At 43.8% G+C, this 10,950-nt stretch overlaps 1 long non-coding RNA gene across 1 annotated transcript; it reads right to left on the bottom strand.

Annotated features, from left to right (window-relative positions):
- Positions 1–4,117: 4,117 nt before the first annotated feature.
- On the bottom strand, positions 4,118–10,711 carry LOC139234766 (uncharacterized). The gene is made up of 2 exons (XR_011588341.1): positions 10,679–10,711; positions 4,118–6,329 (listed from the first exon to the last, which is right to left on the bottom strand). It is a non-coding gene; the product is annotated as an uncharacterized lncRNA (long non-coding RNA).
- Between the last annotated feature and the right edge of the window lie 239 nt (positions 10,712–10,950).

Here is a 10,950-nt window from a genome sequence, read left to right as displayed (position 1 = left end):
ATTTCACAGCAATTATATTCTGGGAAAGTTACGCACTATTTCAATTAGAAATGTGTGCGCGAAAGAGTGTGCACGAGAGAGAGAATGTGCAAGGGAAAGGGTGTGCGTGAGAAAGGGAGTGTGAGAGAAAGAGTGTGAGAGAAAGGGAGTGTGCAAGATAGAGTGTGTGCGAGAGAGAGGTTGTGCGTGAGGGAAAGCATGTGTGAGAAAGGGAGTGTGCGAGAAAGACACGATACATTCTGATCTATGCTAATTTTCCTCGTTGAAACCTTGTTGAAATCAAGTCTCAACGACAGAATTCTAATTTCTCTCTCATTCCTTTCACAGGGTCTCAAAACTACCGAACTCCTAAACTCCACTCTCAGTCTTCGCTTCATGCGACAGTCTGAAAACCTAGGATTGGCTTCACCTAATGGCAACTACTGGGCACCACACCTTAGGGAGGATATATGGGCCTTGGAGGGAGTGCAGCGTAGGTTTACCACAATGATACACGGACTCCAAGGGTTCAATTACGAGGAGAGATTACAAAAATTAGGTTTATATTCCTAAGAAATGAGTCGGTTATGGGAGATTTGATTGAAGTTTTCAAGATTTTAAGAGGAACAGATAAGAGATAAACTATTCCCGCATGTTGGAGAGTCTAGGACAGGGGGCGTGGTCGAACAATTAGAGCCGGACCTTTCAGGAGCAAAATTGGGAAACACTTCTATACACGAAGGGTGATAGAAGATTGGAATTCTCTTACGCAAACGGCAATTGATTCTAGGTTAATTGTTCATTTTAAATCCAAGACTTCAAGTCCCACTCCAGGGACTTGAGCACAATAATCTAGGCTGACAGTCCAGCGCAGTGCTGAGGGAGTGCTACACTGTCGGAGTTGCCGTCTTTCAGATGAGATGTTAAACCGAGGCCCCGTCTGTTCTCTCAGGTGGACCTAAAAGATCGCATGGCATTATTTCAAAGAAGAGCAGGGAAGATCTCCCGGTTGTTCTTGCCAATATTTATCCCCCAATCAAAAAAAAAAGTAGATTATCTGGGGATTATCACATTGCTGTTTGTGGGAGCTTGCTGTGCGAAAATTGGCTGCCACGTTTCGCGCATTGCAACAGTTAGTGCACTTCAAATGTACCTCATTTGCTGTAAAGCACTTTGAGATGAACGGTGGCACGAAAGGCACTATATAAATGCAAGTTTTCCTTTTCTTTTAATTGAGGGATTTTTGTTAAACAAAGATACTAAGGGATATGGCTCAAAGGCGGGTATATGGAGTTAGGTCACAGATCAGCCTTGATCTTATTGAATGGCAGAACAGGATCGAGGTGCTGAATGATCTCCTCCTCCCCTATATACCGACTTGATTGAACATAAGAACATAAGGCCCCTCGAGCATGCTCCACCATTTAATAAAATTATGGCTGGTCTGATCATGGACTCAGCTCCACTTCCCTGCCTGCTCCCCATAACCCTTTATTCCCTTATCGCTTGAAAATCTTCCTGTCTCCGCTTTAAATATATTCAATGACCCAGCCTCCACAGGTCTCTGCGGCAGAGAATTCCACAGATTTATAAACCTCTGAGAGAAGAAATTCCTCCTCAACTCAGTTTTAAATGGGCGGCCCCTTATTCTGAGATTATGTCCCCTAGTTTTAATTTCCCCTATGAGTGGAAATATCCTCTCTGCATCCACCTTGTCAAAACTCCTCATTATCTTACATGTTTCAAAAAGATCACATCTCAGTCCTCTGAACTCCAATGAGTATAGGCCAAAGCTACTCAACCTATCTTCAAAGTCAACCCCCTCATCTCCTGAATGAGCATAATGAACCTTCTCTGAATTGTCTCCAATGCAAGTATATTCTTCCTTCAATATGGAGTCCAAAAATGTATGCAGTACCTTGTACAGTTATAGCAGGACTTCTCTGCTTTTATACTCTATCCCCCTTGCAATAAAGGCCAACATTCCATTTGCTTTCTTGAGTATTTGGTGCAGATGCATACTAACTCTTTGTGTTTCTTGCAGAATGACACCCAGATCCCTCTGTACTACAGCACTTTGGCAGCAAAATTATAATTTAAATGGAGAAAAATTGCAAAGTGGATAACCTTACATGTTCCCACTTTATACTCCATCTGCCAAATTTATGCCCATTTAATTAGCCTGTCTATGTCCCTTTGCAGATTTGTCGTGTGCTCCTCACAACTTGCTTTCACAATCTATCTTCCCTCTCTTTATTATTTTGTTATTTGTTCTTTGCTGGCTTTTAAATTTTTCGCAATCCTCTGGCCTCCCACTCGTCTTGGCCACTTTGTATGCACGTGATTCAATTTGATACCGTCCCATATTTACTTTGTTAGCCACTGATGGTTATCCCTTATCTGACAGTCTTTCCTTCTCATTGGAATATATTTTTGTTGAGAGTTATGATATATCTCCTTAAATATCTGCCACTGCTCATCAACCATCCCACACTTTAATCTATTTTCCCAGTCCACTTTAGCCAACTCTGCCTTCATATCTTTGTAGTCTCCTTCATTTAAGCTTAGGACACTGGTTTGAGATCCAACTTTCTCACCCTCCAACTGAATTCGAAATTCACTCATTCCTAGAGGATCCTTTACTAGGAGATCATTTATTAATCCTGTCTCATTACACAGTACCAGATCTAAGATAGCCTATCCCTGGTTGGTTCCGCAATGTGCTGTTCAAGGAAACTATCCCGGATACACTCTATGAACTCATCCTCGAGGCTACTTTGGCCAATTTGCCTTGTCCAAGGGGCATAGATTTAAAATAATTGGCAGGAGGTTTAGAGGGGATTTGTGGGGATTTCTTCATACTGTGGGTCTTTTTAAATGTGATAAGGGTTTCTTCCTCTGCCACCCTCTCAGGCAGTGAGTTCCAGACCCCCACGCCCCCTCCCACCCCTCCCCAGGTTAAGAACTTTCCCCTCAAATCCCATCTAACCCTCCTGGCAATTACTTTAAATCTATGCCCCTTTGTTGTTGACCCCTCTGCCTAGGGAAATAGGCCCTTCCTATCCACTTTATCTCAGCCCCTCATAATTGTATACACCTCAATAAGGTCTCCCCTCAGCCTCCTCTGTTGCAAAGTAATCTTTCCTCATAGCTAAAATTCTGCAGTCCAGGCAACAGCCTCGCAAATCTCCTCTGTACCCTCTCTCATGCAATCATATCTTTCCTGCAATGTGGTGAACAGAACAGCACGCAGTACTCTAGCTGTTGCCTAACTAGTGTTCTATACAGTTCAAGCATAACTTTACTGCTCTTGTCTTCCTTGGCTAATAATGGCAAATATTCCGTATTCCTTCTTCACCACCTTATCTACCTGGCCTTCTAACTTCAGGGATCTGTGGACATACACTCCAAGGTCCCTTTGATCTACTATACTTCTCAGTGTCCCACATAGAAACATAGACACACAGAAAATAGGTGCAGGAGTAGGCCATTTGGTCCTTCGAGCCTGCACCACCATTCAATAAGATCATGGCTGATCATTCCCTCAGTACCCCTTTCCTGCTTTCTCTCCATATCCCTTGATCCCCTCAGCCGTAAGGGCCATATCTAACTGCCTCTTGAATATATCCAATGAGCTGGCATCAACAATTCTCTGTGGCAGGGAATTACACGGGTTAACAACTCTCTGATTGAAGATGTTTCTCCTCATCTCAGTCCTAAATGGCCTACCCCTTATCCTAAGACTGTGTCCCCTGGTTACGGACTTCCCCAACATCAGGAACATGCTACCTGCATCTAACCTGTTCTGTCCTGTCAGAATCTTGTATGTTTCTATGAGATCCCCTCTCATCCTTCTAAACTCCAATGTATAAAGGCGCAGTTGATCCAGTCTCTCCTATATATCAGTCCAGCCAACCCTGGAATCAGTCTGGTGAACCTTCGCTGCACTCTCTCAATTGCAAGAACGTCCTTCCTCAGATTAGGAGACCAAAACTGAACACAATATTCCAGGTGAGGCCTCAGTAAGGCCCTGTACAACTGCAGTAATGCCTCCCTGCTCCTATCCTCAAATCCTCTAGCTATGAAGGGCTGTCGAGGAAATTTCTAAGTTAAAGTAACTCAAGCGGAGATTTCAGAGTCTTGCTTCAAGAGATTCTTTAATATGTACAGGCGAGATATCTCGGAGAGCTGCTTGGTCCTTACCAAGGCAATACTCCGAAATTCTATAGAAACTTGTTCCATCTTTATACAGAAAAAAAGGAATTTTATCTCTACAATTGACACCTACATTATTCAGGAACATTACCAATTCTAAACAGGGCACAAAGGTCAGTTTACACAGCCCAACAGTATCTTGTCACGTCATTATTCAATCTTTTCGAGGGTCAGCAAGATCATCACTAAAAGCCCCTCTTATCAGAGAAATCAGTTTGTCCAGGCAATGGGGGTATCTTAACATATACAAATACCAGATGTACAGCTTTCATGTTATCTGTTCTTTTCTAACAAAGAAGAGACATCAAGTATTTTCTGGCCTTGCAGGATTCTGCAGTCTCAGCACAGAATTCTGCAGTCTCAGCACAGAATTAAACTTACTAAAAGGAAGAGAGAAATTTAACCCCTTCCTATATCGTGAACTAAAGTTCTTCCACAACTCCCTCCTTGTTGATCTTTTATCTTTAATGATCAACATGCTTTCCTTCTTAGAAAGAAAAGGGAGGCTCATACCCCTCTGGGTAAGGTCTCATCTCTAAACATTCTTTTTCATTATAGTCATCTAACTGTCCCTCTATTCTGTTTAACCTTCCTTTCACGATCACATTTTTCTGCTCTATTTTTTCTACTAGGTTCATTACTTGTCCTAACAGGGATCTTACTTTCAGCCCCATTCCACAGACAATTAGCAGCAGAATCAGCAAAATTACACCAAGTACTACTATCGGGTGTATTGCCAGTTTTAATACCGCTGTTGCCCTGGGGGACCAGCCTAGGAATATATCCCACCAGTGATGCGCTGTTATAGAGGTAACTGTGTTTGCTATTCGTACTAATTGTCCCTTTTTAAAACTCATTTCTATCTCAAATTGGTGAATATCTCTGCCCCGCTTGGACAATGCCTTTTCTATTTCTTTGTCATTTTGTCTGTTATGTAGCCAGATACCTGTAGTTGCTGTAGCCCTTCATCCCACGCGTTTCTCAACTCTATACTTTCTCCTATTAGTCCTCCTACAACCTGGATTTTGTTTTGCAGGGTCTCTATATCTATTGTGTTCAAGGCTCCCATTCCTACTCCTACCCCACCTAATACAGTTCCCAGCACGTCTCGCTTTTTTCTCAAGGATCGGTCCAGTGTGACTCCAACACTGGTCGTGTTGCAACCATCCCTCTCCCTTAGCGGATATAGGATTTGTATGGTTAAATTTACTATACCTGGGGATCTTACTACCGATATGCAGGTGGTCAATATCCGTTTTAAATGGCCCGGATCTCTGGGGGAATGCCTATTTTTATTATGTGTCCACTGTTTAATATAGGTTCCCCCATGTAGTATTTTTGTACGGTTCATGCACTTTACCCATCCTCTGTTTTCTATTTTAAAATGACAATCTTCTTCGGGGTCACAAAACGTGCCATTAGTTTCTTGGCTCTCAGCTATTTCCTTGCTGGTCAGGCATGTCATATGTACCTTCCATTTCAAGGTTATGTTAAATCCTTCCTCACTGGTTATTTTCACTTCCCCTAATCTTGGGTCCACCCCTATTCCGCAGGCCTCACACCTTACTGTGAAGTTCCCCACTTTGCAATCCTCTTTTTCCGAACATACATAAGTGTCCTGCTGTCCTGCTTTGTCAATCGTGCCCCAGGCCATTTCTCCTTTCCATATTTTACCTTCTTTTATAAACCTTTCTTCTGTTTTAACTCTTCCCACTGCCAGAAGGATTAACATACCCAGTGTCCCCTGATAGTTTTGCCAGGAGTCCTTCCTCATCTTCCTCCCTTTGTTTTCTTCTATAATGCTCCTGAACCAATTCGTTAAAATAATAGCTTACTAGTACAATAGTAACAGTGATCCACAAGATAAAGACCCAAATTGGTATACAGGCAAGTTCTGACATCTAGCTTGATACTTCGGGGTATTATGCTCTTAGTCCAGCCTGGCTCGGTAGAAACAAAAGGGGATGAGTACAGTTCTTTTCGGGGTGTGTCCGCCCTAGCTCGGTATTTCTTCTTCTTGCTGTGTTTCGTCTGGAAGGTAGTATTTACATCGGGTGGCGTGTATCCAATTTGGATGTTTTTCCAGTTTCAGGGCGGTTCTTGTTGTGAGGATTATCTGATATGGTCCCTTCCACCTAGGAGAAAAAGATTCCTTGTTTAGAGTTTTCACTAATACTTGCTCTCCCGGCCTGAAAGGGTGCATGTTTCCCTCTGACGGAGGTACTTGGGTCTGTTTTATTCGCTCATGCAGGCTTCTCGCTATTTCACACATGGCCTGAGCATATTTTAGCGACTTTTCGGCATTCCAAATTAATGCTACCTTTTCTGCTCCTAGTGGCGGTTTCACACCAGTAGGCATTGGCCTTCCTAATAAGGCTTCATGGGGTGTCAAACCAGTATTTCGGTTCTTTTGGTTTCTTATGGTATATAGTACCAATGGAAGGGCATCTGGCCATTTTAGTCCTGTTTCTTGACATACTTTAGTAAGGGTGGACTTTATCACTCCATTGACTCTTTCCACCATGCCTGAGGACTGAGGTTGATACGGTATGTGCAATTTCCACTGGAAACCTAGCGCTTCGGCTAGATTCTGCACTATTTTTCCTGTAAAATGTGTTCCTCTGTCACTATTGATTCCCATAGGTATCCCATATCTTGGCACTATTTCTTTAAATAGGATCTTCACTACTGTTCGGGCATCATCCTTCCTTGTTGCATATGCCTCTACCCACCTTGTAAACATATCTACTATTACTAATAGATACTTAAAGCCTAATACTGGAGGCATGTGGACAAAATCAATTTGCAAATTTTCAAAGGGCATGCTTGGTTGGGGTAGATGGTCATATTCTGCAGGCGTCTTTCCTCTATTGTTTTGTTGGCAAATTTGGCAGGTTTTAGCAATTTTCTCAATTATTACTGTTATTCCTGGTGCATACCATTGCGCATTGATAGCATGTATCATCCCTCCTTTGCCCATGTGAGCCTGACCATGAGCTAGGCGAGACAAGGGCAAAAACAAAGACCTGGGACATACAGTTCGTCCGTCAGGATGGGTCCAGATATTATTTTTTAAAAAAACATCCTTGTTTCTCCCATGTTTTTCTTTCCTGCACTGTAACTTGTTGCTGTGCTATTTCAAGTTGTTGGGCGCTCAGTGTTGGCAGAGGGGAGACTCAGGCTGCCTGTAGGCAGCACGTCTGTTCCAAAGCGGCTCGTCGGGCCGCCTCGTCGGCCCTCCTATTTCCTATTGATACTTCATCTTCACCAGTTGTGTGGGCTGCGCATTTAATAACAGCAACCCTTTTTGGCAATTGAATGGCATCTATCAGGTTAAGCACTAATTGTGAGTGCTTAATATGCTTCCCGCCAGAGGTGATGAAGCCTCTGTTTTTCCATAGTTGTCCAAAATCATGGACTACACCAAATGCATATCTTGAATCGGTATATATATTAGCAGATTGATTTTTAGCTAATATACATGCTCTAGTTAGGGCGAACAATTCAGCTGCCTGTGCCGAGGTTCCGGGGGGCAAGGCAAATGCCTCAACAATTTCATATGGGTTCACAATAGCATAGCCTGCCAGGAGCAAATTGTCTGATGGTCTGTGAGACGACCCATCTGTATAAAGAATGAGATCGGGATTGTCCATTGGTTCCGTAAGCAAATCTGGTCTAGGCATGGTAGCCATCTCCACTGTTGACAGACAGTCGTGCTGGTCTGGGTCCTCTATTTCTCTAGTGGAGCTGGTAGGAACAAAAACAGCAGGGTTTACTGCAGGCGCACGGCGAAAAGTGTAGTTAGGGTGTGACAACAGCAGCACCTCGTAGCCTGTCCTTCGGGATGCTGTGAAATGCTGAGTTGCTGCGGAATTCAACAATAACAGCACCGCATGCGCGGTGATAACAGTGCACGGATAGTCCAATACAATTGGTACTGATTTTTCCACCATGACCGCAGTAGCGGCTACAGCACGCAGACAAGCAGGCATTCCTCGTACTACTGGGGGGAGCATTACCGAATAATAAGCAACTGGTCTATTTCCCCCCACCATGTTCTTGGGTTAACACTGCTGTTGCGAATCCTTCTTTTTCATTCACATACATTAGACTTGTCCAACATGGTTTTTATGTTTAGCCCAGAGTTCGGGGGACACTTGACTCAGTGCCATTGGTATGTTAGGGCTAGTTTGTCCGGGGGGTTGCTGTTTTTCAAACGTAGCATCGTGCCCTTTTCTCTCCCAGTGGAGAATTCCTCTGTCACGGGTGATAAATTCTAGCCGTATATCCTGCAGTTCTATCATCGCCCATGGTTGATAACCTGGTCGCTGTCTTTTCTCTTCTATGTCTAAGATCATCCCGCCCATGTCTTTAGGTTTTGCTGGGGGCTTTACAGCCAATGTCAGATGGGGTGTCGTATTTTCTTCTTTAAATCGTTTTTGTTGTAACGGTGTTAGCTCCACGGCCACCCCCAACCCTTCAGATCCGAAATAAATGTGGGGAGTAGCTTCTATTACTTCGTTTTTATTTAAGAACGGTTGCACAAAGCGCTGATAGTCTTCAGCCCTGTGTCGAGTATACCAGGCTGTACAGTGAAGCTGAACTGCCTCAAAGCTTGTTAAGATGATATACAATAACTCTTTAATATTAGGGTCAATTTTAATCTTTAAGTTTTCCACTGCCTCTTTTATCAGGGGGGAGTAGAAGTTGCCACTCAGTTGCCAACTATAAAGGGCAGCACTTTCTTCATTCTTTTCCTCTTTCTCTCTTTCTATCCCATTAAAGAACTGATGAATGTTATTTGGAGGGATCTCCATAAACATCCCTTCCTTTGTGCAATATATTGTGGCTCCTAGTTTGCACAAAGTCTGTCTTCCTAATAGAGGGAGAGGCGTTGTCTTAGAGACTATCAGGGTTTCGTCATTAACTTGTTGTCCTTCAATTGTCAATTTAGTAGGTTCGGATAAAAAATCTTTCAAGGGGACGCCGGCCACACCCATGCTTAAAACAGTGGTGTTGCTTACGGGTAATCCCACAGAGGGCGGTACAGAGGACATAGTGGCGCCGGTATCCACCAGGAACTTTACATAAGTGTTTCCTACTTTTAGTATTGCTAAGGGATTTTCTTCTATGTCCGTTGATAAGCGAAGAGTCGCTGCCTGTACCGTTATGCCTCTGGGGCATCCCTATGCTGATTGATACGGATTGGGGTTAGAAAAGGAAAATTGAGGGGCTGGTGGAGGTGGAGGTTCGGAAAAGTTCCCTTGCGACCCTCTATTCTGTTTGGGCGGGCATCTACAGTCGCGAGCCCAATGCCCTATTCTTCCACAATTTCTACACTCATCTTGAGAGCGATCTCGCTGTGACCACTGTCCTCTTCCTCTTCCTCTACCCCTAAATCCCCCTCGATTCTGCGCCTGCCCTCCGCCTCTCTGCTGGTAATATTGACCTGTTGCTTTGGTTTTACTTACGTAATTGAACAATCCCTCCCTGTCCATGTTTGCCAAGACAGTGACTGTCTCTTTCCAGGTTTTTCCTTGCCAATCTAAAACTTTAATTTTGTAGGTCTTTGCATGCTGTGGTAACATGCAGTTCAGCAGTGTTTGTACTGCTAAAGGTTCATTCGTATCTAAGGGTATTCCTGCATACTCCTCCCAGCTATTTTTCCACCTGGCTGCGAAATCTATCATTGATTCTTCCGCTTTCTGCAAACAGCGAGTAACCTCCCCTATATCCCCATGTTTTCTAGCCCCTTGTAGAATTGCATTCCGTCCTCTATTCTGTAGCCAGTGTGTTAAAGATTCGTTTCCTTCATTTAGCAAATCATCATTAGCTCTCCAATCCCCTTCTTCTCCGGGCGGGATATGGAACATATCTTTTACTCCCTGCCAGGAAGATCCGTACGCTGCTTGTAATAATAGTTTAACATCCCCTGGTAGCGGATTATAAATTGTACAGGTCTGCTCAAGCCAGTTATGAAATGCAACAGGTTTCTTTACCGGGTTTGGGGCTGCAGAGATCATATCTCTGGCCTCTCCCGGAGACCAGGGTTTTAAAACCGCTGTGGTTCCTATCATTACTCGGGGATTTTGGAGGAGGAGGGTAGAGTCGGCTTCTGCCTGAGCTGGGGTTGTTTGTGACCTTAGGACCATACCAGCTCTCAGATTGGCTCCCCCTTTTCTTTCTCTCCTGATTTATTCTCTGATATTTTTACTTTCGGAGGCTGATGTCTTTTTGCAACCTCTAGCCATTTAATAAAACATTTATCCATATAATCTTTGTCCCAAGTAGGGTCTCCTCCCCCTTCCTTAGTTATTTTCCTCCATTCTTCGATTAAAGACAATTTAAAACTTCCTCCATATGGCCAGTCCCCATCAGACCAACCGTATAAATCGCTACTAAACGTTACCGCGTATCGGTCATCTCCTGTTTCTTTAATTACAGTGTCCGCCGGCGAGCCGGGTGGCACAATTGGATCTCCTACCTTCTCTCGTTGCTTTACTACCTTACGAATCCTTTTTTCAGTTTTACGCTGCATACTCATTCTTTTAGTTGGAGGGTCGGTTTTCTTCCCTTTTCTAGGAACTGGACGCAAGCATCCTGCTCGACTAGAGCTGTTTCCCATTCTCTCCGGGTGCAGTTTCTCGCGGTGTTTCCTGAAACGAGAGGTTAAGACACGCCCACAAAAATATATACACACACAGTATTTACAAAGCGCTCACCGGTGTCTCTTTTCGGCTCGGCTCGGGTCTCCTT

The sequence above is a fragment of the Pristiophorus japonicus genome, chromosome 22 (assembly GCF_044704955.1).
Source record: "Pristiophorus japonicus isolate sPriJap1 chromosome 22, sPriJap1.hap1, whole genome shotgun sequence".
NCBI lineage: Eukaryota > Metazoa > Chordata > Chondrichthyes > Pristiophoridae > Pristiophorus > Pristiophorus japonicus.
Note: the sequence above shows the minus strand (reverse complement) of the source record. Positions and strands in the feature narration are given on the sequence as shown.